Source organism: Toxorhynchites rutilus, chromosome 3 (genome assembly GCF_029784135.1).
Source record: "Toxorhynchites rutilus septentrionalis strain SRP chromosome 3, ASM2978413v1, whole genome shotgun sequence".
In the NCBI taxonomy this organism is placed as follows: Eukaryota; Metazoa; Arthropoda; class Insecta; order Diptera; family Culicidae; genus Toxorhynchites; species Toxorhynchites rutilus.
Window position 1 is genome coordinate 220,041,969 of NC_073746.1, and position 27,162 is coordinate 220,069,130.

A 27,162-nucleotide genomic window follows, 5' to 3' on the forward strand; every position below is an offset into this window, starting at 1 on the left:
ACAAACAGACTGGACCTTGAACTATATCCGTAAAACGGATGTCCAAGACATCTAGCCAATCAATCTGAGTACGTTTTCCATATGTATATAATTGTTATTGTTGTTTGGCAATGCTCATATCGGCGGAAATGAATTGCTGGAGCAAGGGTATTGGGTGTAATGCTCTGTTAAGATTCATGAATCATGCAATACTGGGAGAAATCCAGCAGGGCATCCTCCGGTAGCATACGGCAGTTGGTCGTTGTTGAATCAGAGGGGACCAAGTCACAAAAATTGAAAATTTCGAGTTATTGATTACATTTGGTTAAGCATTATGTATGCTACATACTACATTTATTAGATTTGGAAAACCGCGCATACAGGAGGAGGAACAGATCGAAATTGTTATGATTGATCAACGAAAACTCCTCATAGTATGCAGTCAGAGCGGACCATGTAGAGATGTGTTTAAAAGGCCCTTGCCGGGCAATTTGATTCGCCTGATTTTCTCGTAAACTAGCAAAAATGGTTATAGGCAATCGTGCCAGTCAATGATAGAATCCTACCATGCAAGTTTTACAATTTTAACATGCTTCAAAAAAATAACAAAAATCATTTTCTTCGGAAGCGATTTTCGATGTAATTTTCTACATCATTTCTAAAATGTTTTTGTTGCTTGAAACCGATTTAGAGGCGATAACTGTGAGTCATATTTATTGAGTCGAGTTCCCAGTGGATATCTCAGATGAAAAAAACGGTAAGAAAGGATTCATTTCCTTCTCAATTTGATATTTTCCGCATCAGCTTACCATCGGGCAGTACGGCATACTCTCGATCGGAGCAATTTGCTCGCATTCGGCCGGATAACATTCTCACGAGAGAAATAGTTTGTGTGTGAGGGATGCCAGATGATTTTGACGTGGGACTACGTCTAACCGGAGTATATGGAGGGTAAAATGAAAACCTAAACGCAGAACATGCAGGAAAAAGATTCCAAATGTCTTTAACTCGAACATTTCTTACTGTATCGGAAAGATGTTTACATCAATTGATAGGGAATATTTCTACGCATCTATCGTGATTAATAAAATATTATTTTTCATTAGATAAACAATTGAACAACTGTAAAATGTTAAGCGTTATCTAAACGCCCTAACTACTTTGTTTTGATTGGCCCGATTTACAGTTTCCCCAACACAGCCATCATAACCAAACAGCCTTGGGGAAATCGGCATTGCAAATACATGAAAGTGTGGGGATTTTTGTTCTCACCGAAATGTGTTCCCTAACACAGACTTCAAAACCAAGCAGTGTTGGAGAAATCGGCATTGCAAATACATGTAAGTCGGGAGTATTTTTGTTCCGACTGAAATGTGTTTCCCTAACACAGACTTCTTATTCATAAATAAATAAATAAATAAATAAATTATTATTCATAGAGCGTGGGGAAATTGGCATTGCAAATACATGTAAGTTTGTTCCAACTGAAATGTGTTTCCCTAACACAGGCTTTAAATCCAAGGAGCGTGGGGAAATTGGCATTGCAAATGCATGCAAGTCGGGAGCATTTTTGTTTCGACTGAAATGTGTTTCCCCAACACAGAGTTCAGAACCAAGGTGTCTTGGGGAATTGGTATTGCAAATTCATGCAGGTCGAGGGTATTTTTGTTCCGCCTGAAATGTGTTTGCCTAACACAGACTTCAAAACCAAGGTGTCTGGGGAAATCGGTTTTGCAAATAAATGCAAACTGCGAGTACTTTTGTACAAACTGCTTGCCTTTGTGCAGGCTAGAATGTGTTTCCTTAACACGGTATAAGTTGAAGTTGTTGATTCATGCAAGCCGGGGGTACTTCTGCACCCGCATGTTTTTTGCACTCCGAAAAGTGTTTTCCTAACACGGATTACAAAAACGGGTACGAACACAATACTTTGGCTCGGTTATTCGAGATTGCATTGAAGTATATGCCTTCATATCTTCTACTCACTGAATTTCTGGCACTGAGTACCTGAAGTTCATCAAATCAAACAAATTCGCGGTTCGAGAAGTACGTACACTTGAGAGATGCAAACTTCGGAGGGAAATGTAGAATAAAATAATCGTTTGATAATTCTTCCGTTCACATATTTTGTCCTAGGCATCGTACCGAAAGAAAAAGAACTGTCATTAAATGTACTTGTAACGAAGAACATAATCTTTCACAATTCATGAATTGACCTTACATGGCATTTTATTCAATCTGTTTACTCACGAAGCAAATATATTTGATTCGGAAATTGTTTCATTCAATCAAAAATAAAATCAATACAAACAAATGATTGCTAAGCTAACCTGGACTGGACTAACCGTCAACTTTGCGGTTATATCATAGATATAACCCAACCATTTTTTTTTGACGTAGGACTACGTCTTACCGGAAGATATAGGGGGTGAAATGGAAATCTAGGCACTGAACAAGTAGGAAAAAATGCAAGATTTGGAACGCTTCTAACTCGAGCATTTCTCAATAGATCGCAAAGGTTTTTGCATCAATTGATAGGAAATATATCCACGCATCTATCATAACGAATAACATTTCATTTTTCTTGAGATAAATAATTGAATAATTGTGAAATATCAAGCATTGTAAAATGCACTATGTGCCCATTTTTGATTGGTCCATTTTGTGCTTCTCAAATCGTACCGACCAAAACGGGCAACCAGAGCAGCAGCGAAATACAATGAAGCACGATTGGAAAGGAAAAAGAAAAAAATGAACGAAACATTGGTCGCAGTCTCACACATGCGTAATTCTCGAGCCAGCCAGTCAGCTTAAAAATCCCCGCTCCGCTGCCGTAACGATCATTCTCATTCAAACCGTACACCACATCGGTTCACATCACAACAAATCAACAAACCAACCCAAGCAGCCATGTCTGGACATGGTAAAGGAGGAAAAGTGAAGGGAAAGGCAAAATCCCGCTCGAACCGTGTTGATCTGGAGTTCCCCGCAAGGGTAGCTAGGCCGAGCGCGTTAGTACCAGTGCACCAGTCCACCTAGCCGGCGTTATATAGTTTCGGCCGCCGAAGTGATCGAGTTAGCTGGCAAAGCTGCTCGCGACGATAAGAAAACCCGCATTCGGAACAGAACACATTCGGTTCGGTGGACATCAAGACAACAGGCAGTTGCAGCGAGTGGCGAGTGGCAAACGCAATCGCAAAACGGCATCAGGTAGCAGAAGAAAAAAGTTTGTTCTTTATACAAACTGCTTTGGTGGCAAATCCAGAACAAGGCGGCATCGAGGGCGTTCGAAATGGTTTTTTTCAAAACCACGAGTACTAAGTTTTCTAAATTGGAACCATTCCATAAAACAAGGCGCTTTTCAGGGCCATTAAACCTTCCAAAAAAAAGAGTTTAGGAAATATAGTTCAATGCTTTCTAAAACATTATCCAAAATAATAATAAAACACAAATTGATTTTTTCATAATTTGTTTGTCAGGATATGATGAGTATGTGAATTTGGCAGTTGTTCTGAGCTTATTGATTTTCATCAATTCTTAAATTGCTTCTAGATTGAAAGTACAGTAATTTACATCTATCTCGACATTTAGCTAATTGGACGGACCTGTAATGTGACATATTTAGTTGGATATTTTTGTAAACATAGAGTTCGGGGTCCAAATTATGACCCCACATTGAAAGTCGACACTGTACCGCTGTCATCGCAATTGTTCAATTACAGGTTAAAATTACCTCCAATCCGATACTGAGTGGTGGTAATGCGACGTGCCATTGAATGTAATTTACTGTAAAATATGTCACAAGCTGCATGGGAAGAAATTTTCCAACTGTGAAAGCTGTGGCGAGTGGCAAATGCAATCGCTAAACAGAAAGGTTTAGCCGAACAAGATGGGGATATCGAGTGATAACAAAACAATAAACTCTTTAGATTGAAGATAATTTTGTGATCCTGAAAAGGACCCTTTTTAGCCTGCATGTGAATCCAACGAGCGAACAAATCGTAATGAATGTATTTTTTGCCATCGCTCCCTTTTAACGCCCATTCGTTCGTCTCGTTGGACTCGCCCCTCTGGCTGAGTCTGCCGATTTGTCTCTATCCTGTGAGTGTGTACCGCTAGAGTATAAAACACGCGGACCCCAAAAAAATATCTTATTTTCTTTCAAACCGTAAACCCGTGTGGTTGTACGGCATCGGCATCGTGGACGTAACAAAGGAGGACAAGTTAAGGGAAAGGCAAAGTCTCACTCGAACCGTGCAGGTCTCCAGTTCCCTGTTGGTCGCATTCACTGATTGCTCCGCAAGGGTAACTAGGCCGAACGGATTGGTGCCGGAGCACCAGTATACCTAACAGCGATTATAGAGTTTCGGCCGTCGGAGTGCTCGAGTTGGCTTGCAAAGCTGCTCACGACAATCAGAAAACCCGCATCAAGAACAGAGCAGCTTCGGTTCGGCGCTCATCAAGGCAACAATTAGTTTCAGTGAGTGGCAAAGTGTTTCTCCGGCACGTCGCATTAAATGTAATTTACTGAACAACATGTCACAAGCTGGATGGGAAGAAATTTTCCAACTGTGAAAGCTGTGGCGAGTGGCAAACGCAATAGCTAAACAGAAAGGTTTAACCGAACAAGATGGGAATATCGAGTGATAACAAAAACACAACACCAAAGGTTCTTTTCAGAACCATCAACATATTCATAAAGAGTAAACAGAAAACTAATCCATTTTTCAGGTAGATAGGTAGGTATTCACGTAGGAGAAGAAAATAAAACAATATATTTAAAATATATATTTAACAAAAGCTGTCCCCTTTGTATAGTCCTACGTCACTCCGGTTATGTCCCCGACATTACCCACCCGTCTTTTTTCAAATATCTCTGCATAACACGAAAAAATGTCAAAAGCGAGTCAATATAAACCAAATGTCACATGGTCCGTTCTGACTTAACACCGACCAGTTGATTCACTGGTTCGAACTAAAGTTCAGTTGCTTATCAGAGATTTTTCCTTTGCTCTATGCTATTGGCACGATAAATTCGATACAAAAATAAATTACAAATCAATACTCACGGTCGTTCCGCAAATCGGTGCATCGCCTGCAGCTGGCAGCCTAGCGCCTCTGCGGAGCCTCCTCCTGTAAGAAGGCGGCACCTTTGGCACCTTTATAGGGCGCCGTCCTTGAAAACCGTTCTAGGATCGTGTTCACAAATATATACCCACTTCAAGATCTTCGTGCAATTGTTTCGCACGAGCACACTTGTCCACTATCACTAAATTGATGGTTTCCTTTTCCTGCAAGGATCGCTCGTCGAACGAGAGTCCGTTACGTTAAATTCTCATGAACTACGAGTGCAGCGTGATTGACTTTGGTTCGATTATATACATAATACTATAAACACACAATTTTAACGCTGAAAATTGAAGCCATTTACATGAATCGGATATTTTGTTTTACTACACTTATGTGCTGCGACGGGATATAGACGGTTCACTACTTCTATCAAATAGAAATGGGATACAGGGACTAATTTACAGGTGGTGTAGAAAACTACCCTGCTTCGCCGTATCCTTTCGGTAGCCTTTCGGAGGCACGTTCCGCAGCAGAGAGCAGTTCAGTTTCCATTAAATTTCAATCCGGGGTGTTCCGTATTGAATTTCCGGTACGTGATCACACACACATTGTCACATTTGTTCAATTCATGTTTGTTCCGTGCGAGTGTTTAGTTCGAACATAAATTTTCTTTCGCTATATATTGACAGGACGCATCCCGACTTCCGACTCGAACTGATGTTACACTATTTTCACTTTTCCTTCGTGTCAGTATATGTTCTTCCCCAACTTGTTTGGCAAACGAGAATCTGACAGATTTTGGGGGAAGAGCGAACAGAAACGTTTTCTACACAAGAAAACTCAAATGCCTCGATTCCCTCTCCGTTGCCCGAATGTCCTCAAATGGCTCCAAGCGCAACCGATGGTTCAGCTACTCGCTTTGTTAGAATTTGCTCAAACTCATCAAATGCAATTACGCTTTCCGTTTATCGCCTCTGGTTTTGCGTCGGATGATGCGTTTTCATTGGAAGCGTCGGTGTCTTTTCTGCTTCTAGCTGGCAGCAATCTTCTTGGTTGAATGCCTCCGCACCGTTGCAATATAGCCATCCTGCAAAAAAAACAGATCATATATCAGAAATGGCTGACGTCAATGTGAAATTGTTACTTTTGTATGAACTTATTTATTTTCGTTTCGTGAAAGGGGGCTTATGTTTAGGAGAACACTCATAATTTTAATTAAAATACCTTCCAAGTAGTAACTATCCAACTAACTATACCACAATAAAATTTGGAGCAAAATTCCGAAAAAAGATGAAAGTTTTATAATACAATCAACATATCGTAGTGTTACAAGGAAATATAGAACATCTTAGGGGAGTACGATTGTTGGCATAAAATTGAAAAAAAAATGGAAACTACCTATACAATGAACCCAGTGCTAGAACCAACAAGAGATTTTGATTTGAAATCCCGTTCTCCTGGCGGAACAACACTACAAGAGTCGACTACACATCTTCCAACAAGACTCCATTACATCTGTCAAATGTCATTCAGGACTAGTGTCATCTGCTTCTTCATCTGAATTGAATTCGCTTGATTTTCCCATAGGGCTAGGTAGGGCTTCACCTGGGTACCCCGGTCTGGATGGTGGATTTTTTTTTCATTTTTGCATTTTAGAGGAAAAAAATTTGTCCTAAAAGGATTTTTCGATATTTGATTTCGTTGGAAAGTTACAGCCAAAAGTTTTTCTCGCGTTTTTATCGAAACCATCTTTTTCAGCTGGTGGCATCGATATCTCAAGATCTATTCGACCGATCTGGCTGAGATTTTTTTTCAGCAAGTACTAATAAATTATCTAAATTGTTACATAGCCGTTTTTGATATCTAATTTTTGAGATTTTTTATGAAAAATAAAATGGGTGGGTATATATGATATAACCGCAAGGTTGACGTGGGACTACCTTAGCGTAGCAATGATTCGTTTGTATTGATTAAATTTTTAATAGAATGAAACAATTTCCGAATTCAATTGAATTGAATATATTTGCTTTGTGAGTAAAAATATTGTATAATTCCATATAAGGTCAATACATGCATTGTGATAGATTATGTTTTTCGTTACAAGTAAATTTAATGACAGTCCTTTTATGTTTGGTATGATGCCTAGGACAAAATATGTGAACGGAAGAATTATCAAACGATTATTTTATTTTACGTTTCCTTCTGAAGTTTGCATCTCTCAAGTGTACGTATTTCTCGAACCGCGAATTTGCTTGATTTGATGAACTTCAGGCACTTGCACAAAGGCAAGCGAGTACAAAAGTACTCGCAGTTTGCATTTATTTACTGAGCCGATTTCCCCAGACATCATGGTTTTGAAGTCTGTGTTAGGCAAACACATTTCAGTCGGAACAAAAATGTCCCCGACTTTCATGTATTTGCAATGCCGATCTCTCCAACGCTGCTCGGTTTTGAAGTCTGTGTTAGGGAACACATTTCGGTGAGAACAAAAGTCCCCATACTTGCATGTATTTACAATGCTGATTTTCCCAAGGCTGCTTGGTGTTAGGGAGACCATAGATCGGGCCAATCAAAATGAGAAAGTTAGGGCGTTTAGATAGCGCTTAACATTTTACAGTTATTCAATTGTTTATCTAATAAGAAATAACATTTTATTGATTGCGATAGAAGCGTAGAAATATTCCCTATCAATTGATGCAAACATATTTTCAATCCAGTAAGAAATGTTCGAGTCATAAGCATTCGGAATCTTTCATTTTTTCCTGCATGTTCTGTGTTTAGGTTTTCATTTTACCCCCATATACTCCGGTTAGACGTAGTCCCACGTCAATAATTCATTTTTAACAAAAATGATAGCCATCTTGGAAATTGTTCGAATTTTCAAAAACTGCTATGTAACGTTTTAGGTATTGTCCTTAAGTTTCAAAATATTCATTGGAATTCGTTCTGCGACACCCCGTTGCTTCAGAACCGATACCACCAGCAAGGTACCGATTTTCAGACAGCATCTACGCATCCAGCTGTCAACAGCGCAATGATCATTATTCATGCACTCAAAAAATGGAAAATATATCTTCAAATACACCCTAAACAATAACCAAAAAACCCGAACAGTTCACTTCATTCCTAGCATCCGAAAAAAAAATCAATAAAATTCATTATGTTTCGACCTTCCAGACAGGGGTCCCCCCTTAACAGAAAGGTATGATGTTTATAATGAAAATATAAAAACTGAACATGTAAGAAATAATGATAAATAACTGATCGCTTATAGCTCATCCATTTATTGATATATTGACACAATAAAGAGTCTTTTGTTTGTGACATCAAATGCATAAGTATTGGGCGTGCAGCTTAATTCGTTCCGTTTCCACAAGATGGCTCAAGGTGCTATAAATATTCGACGGCGACAGTTGTCAACAGCTGTTCAGAAATCTTCGAGTGTTGCACAAGTTCAATTTGCACTGCATTGCAAATAAGCACAATTTGCGGGATTTTTTAATTTTCTGTTTCCATGGGAAGAAATGTGCAGCTGAGTGACTGCGCCATCGGATAGATTTTGTAAGGAATGTTTTGGACGATTTTAAAATGGTGAATTTTTGGCATCAACATTTGGCATCAAAAAAAAAATTCGAAAACCCCGATTTCCTTTACTCCCCCTTGGGTGGTTTTTCGATTTTCAAAAACCTCAAACTTCGACCGCTTTGAGCCACTCTCTCTTAAGTCCGATTGAGCTGAAATTCGGCATAGGGTATTTTTTCGAGGTGGTGAACATTTTGTACAGGGTAACTTTTTGAAATTTTAGGGTCTATTTTTTCCCATAATTTCATTGGCACCCAAGGGTATAGGTTGTTCAAGCTAGGGGAACTTCCTTATGGGTAGTTTCTAGAGAAGTTGGACTAAAAAATGGGACGGAATTCCACTTGAAGTCGTGCGTGTCATGCTCGAGGCTTTCCAAACCGAATGTGGCTTATAATTAAGGCAAAAGAAGATAGTTTCAAACTTGACTAAGCCCAGTCGAATATATTTTTTCTAACTTGTAGAAAACACACATACAATATAATTAACTAGAAGCGCCTCTGCATTCAACTGACTTCAATACACACTTCCATTTCCCCCTGACACTAATTTTATACCCGCGTACGCAATTTTATTTTTACGTCCATATAAAGAGAAACGAAAGCATGATTTCTGATGCAGAAAAGAAGTTACCCCATCAAGGGACGGTTTATTGTCTACCCATCTTGAACTCAAACCAACGAACTTAGACATTTATCAAGTATGCTATAAAGGTCCTCGCGTTAGTATTAGTAAATAGCGTGCAAAATAGCGCGCACACACTGCACGCTATTTTATACGTGTGAGTAATTTTCGTGTACGATACAAAAGAATCTAGTTCACCTGTAGCGTATGTCAAACCACGTTGAACTCAAACATCGATGCATGCACACGTACATGGAAGAGAGAAAGAGAGAAACGAATTCATTTTGGAGGAAGTCACTTCAAAATGCAATGAGGATAATTTGACTGGGAATAATGAAATGATATAGTCGACTCGGTAGAGGGAGATAGCGACTAAACGCCCGACTGACTGTTCAGTCGTTTTGGCGGAGAAACTGCGTGAAGAAGTCAAAAGTCATTACTTACTGAATACGGATATAGTCAGTCAGATAGTCAGCTGACTATCCTCAGTTGACTATGACTATGCAGAGCCCTGGGTTACTTTTTAAAACATGCACGTCTGTTAGTGCAGATGTTAATACCTTGTAAAGTAAATGACAGATGCAATTAACATAACTACTAGCGATCAGTTTGCTTGGCTAGATTCCATTTGTTATCACTGTCGAAAAATATATTTGATATCACCGCGCAGTTTATTTACACGACAGCATTTTCAGTTGAAACTGAGTCGAATAAATATTCATGTACATTATTGTTCTATTGATGACATAAATTACACAACATCACCTACTCGGCGTGCGAATATTCTTATTCTCAGCGGGACAATTAATGTGAGGCTTCCATTGTTGTGTTATTGATAGTACAAATAGTCCGATGTTCATTGTTGCAATGCAGCAGACCTTGTGTGAACGGAGAGAGATCCTATCTCAAGTATCCACGTATATGATGACAAATCATTTGATCGGGCGTGTACTGGAGATCGGGTACTGGATTGTGGCTAAGTGAGGATGTTCATGCGAATAAGAAGCAGGGGAAGGTAGGCCTCTCTGATCACAGAGAACTTAGGGGTACGTTTGTTCACCTTGTTGGTAGTGGTGCCCCGACAATGCACGTGCAATGCACAATGCAGTAGGACTCTGAAATACCACCATCTGCCGGACAGGTGACACATCCATTAGAACGAGTTACGTTCTCGTAAAATACTTGTTATGTTATCTTCTGATGAGACTCCCAAAAATGCGGCTAGAAAAACATGTGCGAGAGCGGGTCACTAGCCGAGTTCACCTCAAAGAGAGCTACTGAAACACAGAAGGAACAACAGCAACAACTCCAAAGGAACGCTGCACCTACGAGAAGCGTGGCGATTGATAGGCGACAAACGTCTACTCTTGTGGGAATCAGTGGGCGATGGATTATTTGGAAACCAGTAATAAAAAAATCATTACCCGCGTTACCCACGCCTGTTACAGACAACCACTACATGTTTGGGATACAGAGAACACGACCGAAACATTATTCTGATTCTATAAAGCGCCTTGAATAAAATGGGATTTTCAGAGATGATGAAAAAGCGTGCTGCGACCACCTACGTGACTAGAGGTCTGACTACAGCGAAGGTCTGCCAACATCGGCGATGTCACAAATTTCTATGGTGAAATCTGGGATACGTCAAATAACATCACGATGGACAAATATGGGTAAAACAGGATGGGAAGTGGGGGAATTGTGGTGTAAAAAAGAAATAATAAAAGAAATTCACTAAACCTCGCGAAAACTGAGCACAATCGGTCTACGATGATGTTTAGAAGTTATGGCGCAAGATACGGACCGGCTTACATCCAAAGACAGCTGAGTGCTTCAGCAAATTGCTAAGCGATCTACGCAATTTCAGCATCAGACAGCATCTCCAACTGCCAACATTGACTTTCTTTCTTTTAGAAGAGTTGAAAGGATGTAGGACAGCAATTCCAAATGAAATCGTCCTAAAAATGCAGATTTACTTGTATTTTTGATTCCAATGAAAATGTGTATTCCGTTTGGGTTGGAGGAAATATGAGTTTTTCACAGCAATTAGGGATTTTTTGACTCAAGCGTAACTTTTGAAAAGGGCGTATCGATTTGAGTAAGAGAAATCTTTGATAATTTATATCTCAAAAAATATGAGTCGTACCGAAATAGTGTGTTAGAAAGAGTTATAGAGTATTATAAGAGTTATAGAGTAAAGTGCAGGATGTTCAAACTATTTCGGCATGAACAGTTGGCTTAATTTGAAAAAAATATACACTGAGAAGAAAAATTAGTACTTTTTTTTTTATTTACAAAATAAAATTTTAATTTGCGATATCAAAAAATATGTATTTTTGACGTAGGATTACGTCATTCGGGAACATATGGGGTTACAAATTTAAAAACGAAAATCGATCGCATCGTGAAATATGTCCAATTTCAAACGCTTATTGCTCAGTTATTTAATGATGGATTGATGAGATTTTTGCATCAAACGATTTCGGCACTCTATAACAATTTTTCACCTTGAATAGAATAATATATATCATGTAACTAACTATGGAATAATTGAAAAATCTCAACTCCTATTCTAACGGAAATAATCACTTCTGATTGGTCGAAATTGACGACATATGCAGCGGGTCCCTAACAGAGACATCAAAGCCAAGCTGCCTAGGGGAAATCGGCATTGCAAATGCATTAACGTAGAGGAGGTTTTGTTCTCACTGAAATTTGTTTCCTAACAGAGACATCAAAACCAAGGTACCCGAGGGAAATCGGCATTGCAAATATATGCAAGTCGGGTGCAATTTTGAATTGCAAGTAAGGTAAGTGACACGATTAATTGTAGCAAATGAAATTTAAATTTGGAACTTCAATGTTGGTTGCTTCATGATATTTCATATCAATGACCGATCGTGTTTTGTAAAAAATTCAGCACAAGTGTAAGTGTAAAATTGTATGTGGTAGCAGTTGTCTTAAAAATGACTAGAAATATGAAACATGATTTATTTCAATTTTCATAAATAAACACCAAGGTGTGTTCCCGCTCGAAAAGTAACATTAAAGTAACATGTTTTTACTGATGAGAAAAATTGATAATTGTGTTCGGTATTGGTAATTATCTTATATTACATTGGTGAATTTTTTTCTCTTTATTTCATCCATACATAACACAGGAGGCATCTCGTCTTGGATCACAGAGGGCGATTTTCATCATATCTCGTTCCACTTCGGTATCTTTTATCTGATACGCTCTATCCAACGACTGTTTACCATCCATCCGTCATCCTCACTCGATAAACACTGGTGGAGTGAATAAACAATACCCAACAACCAAACAAAACGGCCCTTTTCAGGGCCACCGAATCATTATCAAAGAGTTTAACGATGTAATTATTCAAACATATCCAAAATCAACAGATAGTCTGACGGAATCCTACGTCAACTATGCGGTCGTGTCTAGGACACAACCCTCCTGTGACTTTTTTTTATAGTTTTTCCAATTTTTTCATATAAAATAGAAGTAATGTAGAAAATTTAAAAAATGGGCCCAAGATGGTAGAACTATTTTTGACGAACTTTGTGGAACATCTATTTTTTAGGAATTTTCAAAACTTCGAATTTTTGTATGTTAACAATCATTTTTAGCCACAAATTATGAATCCTGATGTTATTTAAAACAAAAAAGGTTATTATCAATCTCCTTCTAAATGTAGCCATTCTCGAAATATTTAAAAAAATATTTCTAATTTTTTGTATTTTTAATAGTAAATAGGCCCTTTAAATATGTTTGTCGTGTTATACCATCATGTTCATGAAATTTTATGAATTCGCTTATAATTCCCAACAACTTTTTCAAATATATCATTACTGATGCAAAAACGGATTCGCTAATCATCCTAGATGCAAAGAAAAACCCACGAACGATTATTCGATTCTAAGAAAGATTGGATCATAGAACGGAGCCTGAAGAGCTACTGCGCCTAAAAAGCGACCGATGACCATCAACACCAACAAAAACACTTCAGTTTTCGAGAGACCATGTGAACAAGCCGCTGGAGTTCTGGAAGTGCATTATTTGGTTGGACGAGTTCAAGTTCGAGCTGGTTCGAGCGAGGGCTTCAGGTGCGGCATCTACAACCGACTATGAAACACGGTGGTGGAAGCATCATGGTGTGTGGCTGTTTCTCGTGGGCTGGATTGGGAAACTTAGCATAGGTCAACGGTATTATAACTGCCGATGATCAACATTTTGTGCGAAAACCTTTTTGTGTGAGAACCTGGAAGAATCCATGCTGAAAATGGAACTGGAGAATAACTACACCTTCTAGCAAGATACCCGAAGCATACTGCGAAGGAAACAGCAGCATTCTTCCGAACGGCTCGGATCAAACCAATGATAAGGTCACCCCAAAACCCCGACTTGAATCCTATTGAGAATTTATGGACGATTTTGGTGGACAACGCTGATGTTCTTCGTTTGTTGGAGCATTGAACCACTGCAACCATTAGTTTGAACTGCGGTGAAAACTGACGTTACGTACAAGCAAACCTATTTTGCTGCGTAGAAGAAGGCTTGGGACGAGCTGGACCCCCAACACTACAATGACCAGATGGTCAGAGGTCTAACGCGGGACACAAAACGTTATGTGAATATGAACCATAGTTTAGCAACTCTAAACTGATCTGTATTATTTCTTTCTAAGTATCGGCACTTCGTTATGATTTTTCGGTGGTTTAGATTTTGTTTACGCCTGAAAATCACTCGCTCAATTAGAGCATTTACGCCTGGCAAGCACGATACAAATTCTACAAATTTCTTCAAATTACCGAATGGAATGCTCGAAAATTTCAATTCATTTTTCATTGATTTTAGTGTTAAAGTATACATTAAAAAAATGGACTAATTTCGGATGGCGATGATAGATAATTTAATTTTCCTTAAATCTTAAGCGGGCCATAGACGTTCAATATTATTGCTCAATATTTTGGTTTGTGCAAAATAATTGTTCGTCTATGGGCAATATCGGAAGGTTGCGAAATATATTGTGTTATTTTCTAAATTTTGAAAATATATTGGGCAAACGGGATAATACACTGCGTTTCAAAGAGTAGCTTGAAGTGCTGGTGAAAACTTCTTTCCGGCGAAAGAAGTAAAACTTTTCGTCTGACTCACGTTGGTCCCTGCGGATCAATAGGGGCCTTTTATATAAAACATTTTCCAATATTGTTGCTGTCTCGCTTCCAGTTGACACTCTATAAACAAAAATTCCACTGTCGGTGCGATGAAACCAACTCAACGTATTAATGTTTGGATGCATTAGAAGCGCTCTTGAACAGTCTGCCAAATAGGAGCTTTTTTTAGGTTCATCAAAACATCAACATGATTAAATTGTGATATTGAAATATTTATATCGCGGGACATTTTCGTTGAGTGGTATCACACGAAAAGCTCGAAAATTCACCCGGACAGCTGACGAATTATTTTCATGTATTTTTCCCTCAAAATTCATTTAAAAAAACCTACAAAATGGTTTTTGTAACGCCCTCCGTGTTATATATATACTAGCTGACCCGGCTAACTTCGTCCCGCCCAAAATTTGTTTCTTGTTATCAATACCTTCAAACATTCACGTTTTCTAACTATAAGCAAGTTCATGGGTCCAATCGTAGAACTGTTCATTGATTGATCTTCTAATCAACTCCGTTCAATTTACGTTTTACTATAAAATTCCTAGTATTTCTACCAAAACTCATCATTATAATATCATGTTATTATTTATTTTTTTGGCAGACTTATCTCACTTCTTAACTAGGCGAACCTAGCCAGAATTTTCACCTGCCCGGGCTTCTGAATGCCAAAGGGGGACTAGGCTCTGCGGAATGCACGTATCTGCATGCTCGTGCTGTTTTAGTCCTGACCGAGAAATTGTCGGACAATCGCGCAGGTGCTAAGGATGACCGACTTTTGGATGCCGGCCAATTCCTTCTCCATGTTCAACACCTTTAGCGCTTCCAGAAGAGTCTTCGGGACAATTCCAGTTCCAGAGAGAACGACTGGAACAATTCTTGGGACCTCCCTTAGCCCCCACAGTTCCTTGAGTTCCACGGCCAATGGTCGGTACTTGCAGATTTTGCGACCGTGGGTCTCCTCCAGATTCTGGTTCAGTGGAATAGCGACATCGATGATGGTGACTTTGCGGTCGCTCTTGTCGTAAACCATTATATCTGGGCGGTTGTGGTGGATTGAGAGGTCGGTCAAACAGTGCGATCCCAGTACAGCTTTAAACGGTCATTTTCCAGGACAGGTGCAGGCAGGTACCGATAGTTTGTTACGTTGTCTTCCAGTAGAGCACATTGGAGCGCCAGTTGTCGATGAACAATACGGGCCACGTTGTTGTGGCGCTCGGTGTAGGCTGCGTTGGCCAAAACGGGACAGCCTCCCATAATGTGCTCTTTGTTTTCACCTGGTTGATGGCACATCCGGCAAATGTCATCAACGTCTTGATGCCAGACGTACCGCCTGCAGTTTCTCGTCGGCATTATCCTGTCCTGGATGGCTATCATGTCGGCTTCTACTACTGAAATGAGTTCACCACGCGTTAGCCACAGATTAGATGCGGCCTTGTCGACGTGTGGCTGGTCCAGTTGATGGGGGTGGGCACCATGCACTGCCTTCTGCTTCCAAGCTGCAATCTTCTTCTCCACTGTCTGCAGATTGCAGTTGAGTTGGTACTCCGCTTGCGCCAAGTGCAGAGCGCTGTATCCTCTGTCGGCGGCGCAGACAGCCCGGTATAGCGCGTTTTGGTTGGCGCGTTCTGCGAAGTACTCGCGCAGTTGTCGTACCTGGGCAACACACAGTGCGGATATGTCGACTATTCCAAGTCCCCCTTCTTTGCGTGGCAGTGAAACTCTCTCCAGTGCCGATTGAGGATGGTGCATTCCGGCCTCTTTGAATGCTTTCCTGATCCTCCTCTCAAGGTCCTCTAGGTCAGTTTTGCTCCATTTGACTACACCAAAACTGAAGGTCAGCAGGGGAACCGCGAATGTGTTGATCGCGCGTACCTTGGTCCCCGCGTTGAGGAAAGTCCTCAGGACACAGTTCACTCGACTCAAGAACTTGTCTCGCAGCTCCGTCTTGATGTCGGAGTGGCGAATCCCGGTGAGCTGTCGGAATCCAAGGTATTTGTAGGATTCGCCACGAACCATGTCTTGTATAAACTCGCCGTCATAGACCTCGTAGCCTCCGGATTCGGTAAGTTGTCCCTTCAGCAGGTGGACACAGCGGCACTTGTCGAGGCCGAACTCCATGCAGATGTCCCTGCTTATATCTTCGACAACCCGGATAGCTACACCTAGACGCTGACGTGAATCAGCGTAGACCTTGAGATCGTCCATGTAAAAGGTATGGGTCACTTCTTCGTTGGCGCCGTCCCCATACCTTAACTTATAGCCATGACCGTTCCTATTGAGCGTCCTACTGAGGGGGTTCAGTGCCAGACAAAACCAAAGCGGGCTGAAAGAGTCGCCTTGGAATATCCCCCTCTTTATCTGCAGCGTTCTAGACTGCAACACATTTTCCCCATCACTAAGGTGCAGAGACGTACTCCACTGCCTCATCGCATGCTGCAGGAACCTAACGACGACGGGGTCAATTTTGTAGAGCTTCAATACCCGGACGAGAAACGAGTGAGGTATGGAGTCATAAGCCTTCCTGTAATCGAGGTGGGCCATACTTAGGTTCCGCTGGTTATATACCGCCTGGCCGACTATGGCTGCGTCGATGATGGCCTGGTCTTTGCAGCCATGCGTATTTTTCCTGCATCCTTTCTGCTGATGCTGTTCTAGTGTGTCGAGTTTTTCCGTCAGCTGGTGAGCTCCCAGCTGGCGAAGTTCAGTAGGCCGTACGATCACAGCAACTTGGCGACATAATTTCACCGATCTGCTGCCTCTTTTGTACGCCATCAGTCTTCCAATTGCGGCGCGCTTGTTTAGGATCCGTTGCTCCAATCTCCTTCGCCACGGAGGCTCACGCCTTTCTCGGAGATGTTGGAGCAGTCCGCCTCTTGGCCTTATACGGTATCCTAAACTTTTGGCGGTCGCCACAGCAGCACAGTAAACTTTCAGTTGCAGCTCCTCCAAGTCCTCAGCATCAACCAAGTGCAGCGGAAGAACGTGCTCGTTCATGAGCTTTACTGCACTTGTCAGCCTGCGGGGATGCTGCAACTTCGGAATCCTGGGGCGCGACAAAGGATCTGTGTCGCGAAACTGTGAGATCGCCTCGTCGTAGTGGAAGACCAGATCGCGTAGTAGTTGTTGATCTGGCTGTGGGTCTTCCGGCTCAGGGGGTTGTTGTGCTGTGGCCTCCACTGGTGCTGATTCGCGTGCCCGACTCGCGAGTGAATTGCTCAGCTGTACTGAACTTCGTCTCGACACATCGCTTGCTCTGTTTGTTCTGGAGCTTAGTTCTCTCTGCACCTGCTGCTTGATCTCGTCGATTTGCGTTTAGGAGAGCATGTTGTTGTGTACTATCGCTCTACACCTCGCGTTCATCGCGTTCTGATCAAATCTCCCGACGAACTCTGGATACGCTTCCTCGAACATTGTTAGTATTCGAGGGCGACCGCTCATGTCCGTCTCCAAAGCAGTGCAGATGTAATAGGCGTGGATCACGAATTCGTTCATTTCGTGTGTCCACATGATCCGTCGCCTAGTGGTACCCACAAGTGTGGACGACTGTCGTCTGGCAGTCGCAACACGTCTCGTAGGCGCAGCGTTTCTTGGGTGATGTCGATGGCTGCTGTTTCCGAGTGGCGGTAGCTCTTCGGGTTGAACCCGGCTGGTGGCCCGCTCTTGCACCTCGCCCTCCAGCCGCTGGCCGCTCGCTCTTACGCCCGTTCCAGGACCAGCTCCAGTTCGGGGACCCTCCTCGGGTGATCGCATTTTCAATATTCTTCTCGATCGTAGCTCCATTTCATGGGTGTATCTCCTTTGCCCGGGAGACAGCGGGTTGGCAAGGTATATTAGAGTCCCACTTTGCCAGAGGAACCTTTTCGGGGCGCCGCCCCTAACATGGAAACAGACGCACCCCTAAACCTCCAATGACCCGGGAGGCCTTCCCCGGGAGAGATATAGCGCTCTGACTCGCTCGCACCCCCTCACTTAGCCACTTTCGACACCCGTTCTCGGAGCCAAGACCAGGTGTGTGTTTCCAGTTCACGCCCGATCTAAAAATGTCGTCATATGATCTTCGTGGAGGCGTGAGATAGGAACATTTGAGACCAACGGGCAGGCTCCTACCCTAGCGTTGATCCCCATTTGCGAACCAATTTTTTTATTTTTTTAACTTGTTTTTCTGTTACATGGAACAAATGTTTTATACAGAAAATATGATAGAATAAAGACAGCCCTAAATCGGACAATTCCTTCCTCGAGTTCTGCTTTTATCAACACATTCGGCGATACTTTTTATTGATACAGATAGAAGTAAATATAGGAGTGCATTTCATCACATTAAAATCCATTCCAGTTTCGAACAAAGATCAATTTCGCTAGCGCAAACATCAAATGGACTAACAGCACTCGTCACTATGGAATTGTAGAACATATGGGAACTTAATTTCCCAAATATCCCCTTTTTCCTTCAGAGTCTTCCGAAAATTTTCAATTGTCATGTTTGGTTGGAATATTTTTGGTTGAAATATTTGTAATATTTTTATTATTTTTTGTATTCCTCTCCATTCCAGAGGAGGGAGGGGTGTCATACCATCATAGAAATATTGCTCATACCCAAATTACCTCACATTCCAAATTGTGCTTTATTAGTTCTCGAGTTATGCAGAAGTTTGTGTTTCGTTTGTATGGCAGCCCCTCTTAAAAAGAGGGAGGGGTGTATTCACCATAGAAACGTTTCGTGCCTCGTAAAATTTTCACATGCCAAATTTGGCTCCATTTGCTTGATTAGTTTTCGAATTTTGTGCGAAGAAATTTGTGTTTCATTTGTATGGCAGCTCCCCCTTAGAAAAGGGGTGGAGTATCTAACCACCATACAATCATTCATTGCACTAATAAAAAATGATGCAAATAGTGTAAATGATCTAGGTTTGTCCAATTTGGGGTGTTTTTACGCAACTAGTAAATGCAAATCGATTTTTCTTCATGAAAATCACATATAATCGATACGAGTTTGAGTTTGTTGAAAAGCCCCAAGTCTCTAGTTGCTAATACTAGCATAAAATGTGGAAATTATTCAAATTTTTATCATGGTTTGATACAAATACAAATAAAACACAAATTTCTGCAATACTTGAGAATTATTCAAGCAAATGAAACGAAATTTTGCATGTGAAGGTTTTAGGGTGCAATAAATGTTTCTATGATCGTTAGACTCTTCACCCCCCTCTCTGAGGTAGGGCTGTCATACAAATGAAACACAAATTTCTGCATTAATCGAGAATTATTCAAGCAAATGAAACCAAATGCATGTGAAGGTTTTACGGGGCACGAAACGTTTCTATGGTGAACACACTCCTCCCCCTCTCTATGGGGGGCTGCCATACAAACGAAACACAAACTTCTGCATAACTCGAGAACTAATCAAGCACAATTTGGGATGTTAGGGTCTTTGGGTATGAGAAATGTTTCTATAATGGTATGATACCCCTCCCTCCTCTGGAATGGAGAGGGGGTCCCATAAAAATATTACACATATTTCAACCAAACATGACAATTGAAAATTTTCGGAAAACTCTGAAGGAAAAAGGGAAAATTCGGAAAATTAAATTCTCATATGTTCTACAATTACATAGTGACAAGTGCTGTTAGTCCATTTGATGTTTGCGCTAGCGAAATTGATCTTTGTTCGAAACTGGAAATGGAGTTTAATGTGATGAAACGCACTCCTATATCTGCTTCTGTTTATACCAAAAAAGGAACGCCGGATGTGTTGATAAGAGCAAAACTCGAGCAAAGGGATTGTCCGACTTTGGGCTGTCTTTATTCTATCATATTTTCTGTATCAAACATTTATTCCATGTAACGGAGAAACAAGTTATTCGCAAGCGGTTAAAAAATCTTGAACGAGAATTGTGTCTGAAAATAATCTGATGAGTTTTATTAGAAATACTAGGATTTTTTTAGTAAAAGGTAAATTCAACGGGGTCGAATTGTTCAATCAATGAACAGTTCTGCGATTGGACCCATGAACTTGCTCAGAGCAAGAAAACGTGAATGTTCGAAGGTATTGATTAAAAAAACAAATTTTGTGCGGGACGAAGTTTGCCGTGTCAGTTAGTATACTATATAACTACTGTAAATCATGGAGAAGACAATATTATTCATATGTTTTGAAATATTCGAATACCTAATTTGACGCAGGTGCACTGAACTAGAGCATTCAAAACAGTGGACAAACCATGATCACATTTTCGACTGGACAAACCAAAATCATTTACCTTAATACTACGTTGAAACGGCGAAGTTCTTCTAGGAACGTTAGAATCACCCAAGAAGAAGAAGGTTTTCTTTACTGATGCTTGAATTTCATGTATCACTCACCGCTTTAGCTATCTATGTGAATACGACGGAAGTAGAGTTGAAAACGTTTTACCAAAATCTATATAATATTTGTTTCCAAATTAAGGGTAATAGATTGTAAATGAGAGTCTGAATATTCGGATTATTTTTGACGCGGGAGAAAACAATATGGATTGAGCAGCTTCGACAAAAATGATTCGCCACCCAAATGGGTTGAATTCCAATAAACACCATAACCGAGCTGCACCGATAATGGGAAACTGCAAAATCAATTAACGATGCATGACTCAGAATGGTGGGCGCAGCTAAATAAAATCGCTAAATTGCTGCTGCGGAGCAATACGGAGGATATCGAATGCTTTATCAAATTACAGCATTTCCGGCTGTCGGCGGAAAAATGATTACGATCCTTTCAAGCGGAAATTCAATCACCTGACGGATCGATGTCCGGTGGCAGACAGTTGTGCCAATGGAGTAGGAGAATGGATGACACATAAGCAACCGATAGCGCGGATAAACTACTGCTGACAACCTGATGCTCTCTGGCCTTCCTGTATCTGGATGTTAGAGAGCTTGCTTGTATATAAAGTTGGTGTCATAAAACTTTGACAGCATGGCAGGAGAAGAGTGATGCTTTAGAATTGAATCATCAAATTGAGGTAGGAATTTATGAAAAGAGGGCAAGGGTAAGCGGAACTCAATTGTGAGAATAACTTCACTTTCACTAGCGTTTGAAGTTCATGTTTTATATTAATCAATAAACTTAACGTGTTTTCATTCGAATTTAGGATTTCAGAGCTACAAAATTCAAATTAAATACACTATCTTCTAATTTGAAAAATATTGCATAAGATTAATTTGAATTTTGAACCTCACTTTGAGAAACATTGCATTAAACCCACCAACACCGGGAAAACGCCTTACTTCTAGTAGAATTTATAAACAAATATCTCTCCATTTTCACTCTCGTTTTATCGCAGGCAGGAAAAAAATATCAACCACTGCGCAAACACACCCAACCCAATGAAAGGATGAAAATAACGAGTCTCAAAAGTAAACATCCGCCCTATTTTCAAGCATACGTCGACAGATGCTCGGCATAAATTTATGCCATGAATTTCAGCTGAACCCGAGATTTGATGTTTATTTTAACAAAACATGGCATATCAATGCGAAGGAGTGCGGAAAAACCGGACACAGACAGCAGCATAGGCAGCGAAATGGCAAGCATCTACGCGTTGGTGAGATTTCACGCAAAATACCTGTGCAGGTACCCACTGTGTTGCGCACTGATGATGCTAAACGATTCACCTCGACACAGCGACGGTTCGGCGTCCGAACATTACGCGTAATGATATTGTCTACCTTTTGTTTGCCGCGGTGGAGAAAAAAATAGATAGCATCAACTCAATTTCTGATAATATCCGTGCTCTACACGCGAAACTATATGAATAATATAGAGACAGCGGATATTTGAGCTGGCTCCGTATTTGACATTTTCAGAACATCGCACGAAAAATGTAACATTATCCAATGAACCCCAAAATTGCATAATGGATTATAATTTCGTAGACCATAACGTACAGCTGAAATAAGAAAGTATCTTGATCAGCACAAGATCAGCAAATCCTTGAGAAAGGATCTATACCAAGGTTTTTTACGCGGTTTTTCTACGAGGTTTTTTTACGCGGATTTTCCAATTAACGCGGTTTTTTTACGCGGGTTTTCCAATTAGCGCGGTTGTTTTTTACGCGGATTTTCCAATTAACGCGGTTTTTTTACGAGGTACGTATCCCCGCGTAAAAAAATACTTGGGAGTACTAAGAGACATACTCAGATTTTACTCAAATCTTCTATATTTCGATCCGATAAATTTTCGAAAAAATTGTAGCAATTCAAACTTACTAAATTATTCAAAAATGTGCAAGTTTGTGTATTAATACTCAACGTCATTCATTTCGTCATGGTTTGGAGTACACGTGCACAAATTTTTACAGACGGAACCCAATGTGTACATAATCTTTATGTCATTTTTTGCAGCATAGTCTTCAGCAAAGTAATGTAATTCGATGTCACTTAAAACATTGTGGATATGTTGAATTGATGTAATGTAATTTAGTCAGAAAATCAATTTAAAAAACTAGTTTTAGAGTACTCTTCCAAGAAAAACAGTTATATGTATGCAGAACCATGAGATACAAATTATGCATTTTCAGAAAAGTTTCATAAAATTGTTAGCCCTACAATTTTGCTGAAGACAGAACTCAACTATCTCGTAAGTACAAAAAGTAAGTTTACCTTATTTTTATTCATAACTTAATGAGAATTCGAATGAAAATACCTATAGGGTAAATGATCTTGGTTTGTCCGATTTAGGGTGTTTTCACGCAACATCTTCTTCTTGAATGGCGTTAACGTTCCCTATGGAACGTTTGCCGTCTCAACGTATGCATTAACTAGCGTCATTCATTAATATTTAGTTGAGATTTCCTAAGCCGAATAAACACGCCTCAAATGTATTCTGAGGGGCAAGCTCTTGAATACGCGTGACCACAGTGCAAATCGGAGGAAATTTCTTTGACGAAAAATTCCCCCGGCCAGAACGGGAATCGAACCCGAACACCCGGCATGATAATGTGAGACGCTAACTACTCGGCCACGGGTGCACTAAGTTGCGTTTCACGCAACTAGTAAATGCAAATCAATTTTTCTTCATGAAAATCACAAATAATCGATTTGTTGTTGGAAAGCTCCAAGTCTCAAGTTGCTAATACTACCGTAAGGCGTTGAAATTATTCAAATTATTATGTTTTTTAACAATTCTCCTCAAAGAGAAATCATGATCATAGTTTGACCACCTCTGATCATGGTTTGTCCAAAAAACTATCATGGTTTGTCCGGTTTTAGAAATCACCATTTTTAAAAGAAAAAAAATAGGCTTTCTTCAGAATATTGCCTTTTCTTGGGCAATTGAAAACTGTTCACCTCAACACACTCAACATAGAGAAACTCAATTTCTGCTATGCGCGAAGGACACAATAAACAAACTGCAGTGCGCCAAGTGGTTGCCATACAAATCATGTGGACAAAACAACATTAGTGCATTGGACAACTCATGATTAGAATTGAGGTCATCGAAATGCATTAATTTAATAGTTTAGCTATGTAAATCTGATATAAATAGTGTGCAAGTATGATGTTTACAATATTGGTAAGTGTTATAATCCAGAAAAGGTCTGAATACGTGCCAAATAATCATCTGGTGATTGATTAAAAGTTAGCTCAAATGAGGGGCGCATTGACACCAATAGAAGGTGTATTGTATAATCCTTCAAAACATGTGAATCCGTAAAAATTACTATAAAACTACTGTAAATCATGGAAAACACAATTTTAATTATATGTTTTGAAACATTCGAATACCTGATTTGACAAAGGTGTACTGAATTAGAGCATTCAATAAAAAGGACAAACCATGATCATATTTTTGACTAGACAAACCAAAATCATTTACCTTATTATATTCGTGACAGGCTTGTTCAGTCGATTCAGCTCCATCCATTCTGCTGGGTAGGACATGTTAACTACCTTTTCAAGATGGCGACTATATCAAGTTGGATGTTGAATGCTATGTGTAGTATGTACGTATCCTCTAATATTGCTTGTTATCCAGGGGAATAATTTGATTTTGGTATGTCCTGTGTCTGGAGGAATATTTCACGATTTTGCATCGTGCAGGCCGACTTCTTCGATGCTACTTGACACGGCTGCTGATTACGAAGTGTTGTTTTGGGATTTGTTCCAGGGGTCTGACGTCTTCATATCATCATTGGCCACAATCAGATCATCAACTTAAACAAGGTTGCAATGAAGAAACGGACATTAGGGCACGAAGTAGTTTTCAGGAGCAAACACCTCATCGTAGCCGGTTCCATAATACTGGCTAACCGACACTTTCAATGATGACAATTGATGGAAATGCCAAATGAAGAAAATCAAGGGCTAAACATCAACATCAACTGCGAAACCAAAGCTTTAAACTACAAGTATCATTCACTTTAGCCATGAAAAATGTGAATTTTAAGATTACTTAATTAGGTCGCAATTTGTTTGTGAACAACTTTTGTATGATCGTGTATTTTTTTTTTTTGGATTCGTGCTATTAATTTTAAGACGAGCTGCCAGCAAAAACACATTCCAATATCATATAATATGGGGGTTAGAAGAAACTATAGTACAAATCATCCGAAATTATAAACAAAAGATTATTGGCGTGGCAATATGAGAGGATAGTCACGATGCTGAATAGCTACGCTGCCGTTCTACGCATAGTTGTCCCATGTTACGTTGATATTCTATTCATAACTGTCCCACCATGTATTTTTGTAGATCCATATCGAATAAATCGGTTCAAGTGCAAGAATTTCATGTCACACTCTCAGCAGGGCTAATGCACTCATTTCTGGTTTGGAAGAACGAACTTATTCTCAAACAAATAAGAAAAACTTTAAGAGAACACGTATACACCTTGTTAGCGAATGCCTAATAACAATGAGATTTATATTCTGCGAAGGTGTTGCAGATCACTCATTTCTTCATAAAACGATGTTTCTATGCATAATCTTTCGGAAAAAAACACAACAAAAATTGTTTGTTCCCTTGATATATTCAACATCAAGTTCAATTGTACCAACATCAAGTTCAATTGTACCATGTTGATATTCTAGGCATAAAAGTCCCACCATGAATTTTCAAACCGGTAATCAAGCTTGATTGATTCTGTGAGGGGATTTCATCACATTTCTTTAACGATAGTATAGTGCTTCTATAAAAACACGATGTATTGCTAAACTGAAATGCCTAAAGCTTTTGGTAGACAAATATGCGAGAAAACATTGACTAATTTGTTAATATGCTTTATAAATATTACTATTTGAACAGAATTGAACATAGCTTGGTAAAAGAGGGGTGGAAGAGGTATTGTTCCATACAACTAGTTTCGATTATCCGCAGTAGATTTATATACGTTGAAAATTCGTTTAGTATGTTTAAATTCGGTTATCCACAGTGCATGATATATAATATAAACAATCGAATAATCATGGGCGTAGTAACGAAAAGGAAATGTTGGGGAATTGTTGCAAAGAGTACAAAATAAGTGATAAACCTTTAAATGGTTCTTTGATTTATTGGATACTCAAAACATTTCTAATTAGATCCTTATATGTTATTGTCACAGAACAAATCCAATAAAACTTGTTTGGCAAATTATTATTTATTTAAGGTTCTAAAACAAATTCATGAGTAACGATATCCATCGGAGTACCAATGAAAATGGTCATCTCAAATTTACTAATGGGACAATCGGGTCAATTGGACTTTATTTACTTTTGTCGCAAAGACGACAAATTTTGAGTTTTCCGAAAACCGTAAAATCACCCAAGAGGGGAATCGGAGCTTTAAAAAAAGGTGATGCCAAATGTCTTCAAATTGCATGAAACGTCGAGATCTTTTGTCACTTTTTTGTCATCTATTTTTGTCCGAAATTCGATTTTCAATAATATCCCTTGGGTGATTTCACGGTTTTCAGAAAACTGAAATTTTGACGGCTGTGACACTAATAAATAAAGTCAGATTGAGCTTAAATTTTGCATAGGGTATTTTTCCGCGGAAATCAACAATTTGCAGGAAGTCCCTTTCGAAAATTCGAAAAACACTTTTTTACCATACATTCATTGGCATTCTAATGTACATAATATGCAACAAAGCAAAATTTAAAAATCACATTTTACTCTAAAATAATTCGCAGAATTTCGTAATTCTCGCAGCAGAAATTGTCTTTCCATTGGTACTCCGTTTTCCTCAGCCCAAGTAACAACTTTTTCGATTCCACATAAAGTTTTTGCTTGTAATTGGACTTGACCATTTGAATAATATTTTTCTCCATAAGCTGTAAGAAGGCGATGAATTTTTTTTCAGTTTTCTAAACATTACTCCACCCCCCAGGGGGCGCTGCTCGATTTATAGCTACGACACTGCAATCTATATATGAAGTGATGTCTGTCTTTCTGTTTTTCTGTCTATCTGTCTTTTTGTCTGATTCTTATGGACTTGGAAACTACTGAACCGATCAGCGTGAAAATTTGTATGTAGGGGGTTTTGGGACCGGGGAAGATTTTTATTAGTTGTATACAAATGAAACACAAATTTCTGCATAACGCGAGAACTAATCAAGCAAACAGAATCATATTTAACATGTCGAGGTTCTGGAAGACAAGAAATGTTTTCATTGTGATACGACTTTGCTCCCTCCTCTCTAAGGGGGGCGTACAAATGAAACACAAATTTCTGCATAACTCGAGAACTAATCAAGCAAGAGGTATGGGA

At 39.7% G+C, this 27,162-nt stretch overlaps 1 protein-coding gene across 1 annotated transcript in view; it reads right to left on the reverse strand.

Annotated features, from left to right (window-relative positions):
- Positions 1–27,162, reverse strand: part of LOC129779579 (acetylcholine receptor subunit alpha-like 1) — a 224,381-nt gene that overhangs the window by 189,673 nt on the left and 7,546 nt on the right. The window contains exon 2 of the mRNA XM_055787137.1: positions 5,049–6,136. The gene's annotated coding sequence lies outside the window, so the exon portion shown is untranslated. The remainder of the gene's footprint in view (positions 1–5,048; positions 6,137–27,162) is intronic.